The following is a 1,069-nucleotide window of genomic DNA, read 5'->3' on the forward strand; positions in this document are numbered from 1 at the left end:
TTTCTCTTGGCATAGCCTTTCAGCAACCATAGAATCCTTGCAGTCTGCCTGAACGTTGCCATTGCTTTACCTTTTGGGATTTCCCCGTGGTTTTCCACCTTCTCCAGCATCTGGATCAAGGGGTGGTTGCAGCCATGGGTCAGACGAAGGGTGCAGAGGGAGTCGCCCCTCTGAGCCAGGACCTTCTGCTGGAAAATTTGGGCACTTTCCCCAAGGAAAACCTCTTTGCCAAAAAGCTGTATAAAACAAACAAAAGGGGCAAGGTAAACCATGCACTACCCATCTTTAGGTCCCCAGATTCTAGGAAGGGCCACACTTGGCATGTCATCCAAAGCAGGCACTCCCAGCCCTGGCATCTACCTAAGTTGACATTCAGAGAGAGAAAATACACTCCCAATCTATAGACATAGCCTTTCAGCAAACATAGAATCCTTGCAGTCTGCGTGAAGGTTGCCATTGCTTTACCTTTTGGGATTTCCCCGTGGCTTTCCACCTTGTCCATCATCTGGATCAGAGGGTGGTTGCAGCCGTGGGTCAGACGCAGGGAACATAGGGAGTCGACCCTCAGAGGAAGGGCCTTCTTCCTGCTAATTTGGGCAGTGTCCCCAGGAAAACCTCATTGCAGGAAAGCTGTATAAAACAAACAAAAGAGGCAAGGTAAACCTGTGCCTTTTGATGTGGATGTGTGTGTGTGTTTGTGCCTTCAAGTCTTATTTTATTATGCATTCATATCTGTTTTGTTCTTATGCTGCCTTTCTCCCCGAAAGGGACCCAAAGTGGCTCACAAGATTAAAAATTACATTAAAGCCACAATTCTTCCAAGAATCCCCTCCCCTGACCTTCACAACCTAATTTCCCTCTCTAGAAGCATAAAGGGTGTAAAGGCTGCCAAAATCAGGAACTGTGGGATGTTCATCCGTGTTTGAAGACATGCACCCTAGAAGGAGGAAAGAAGAGATAGAGAGGGGTCTTCATGCCTAGTGGTGATTCCCATTTCTCCCGCCTGAACCCCAAGACATCAATCCTCCTTATTAGGCTTGAAAGTGAGGTACAGCGTGTGAAAATGCTA

Source organism: Sceloporus undulatus, chromosome 11, assembly GCF_019175285.1.
Source record: "Sceloporus undulatus isolate JIND9_A2432 ecotype Alabama chromosome 11, SceUnd_v1.1, whole genome shotgun sequence".
Taxonomy (NCBI): Eukaryota; Metazoa; Chordata; class Lepidosauria; order Squamata; family Phrynosomatidae; genus Sceloporus; species Sceloporus undulatus.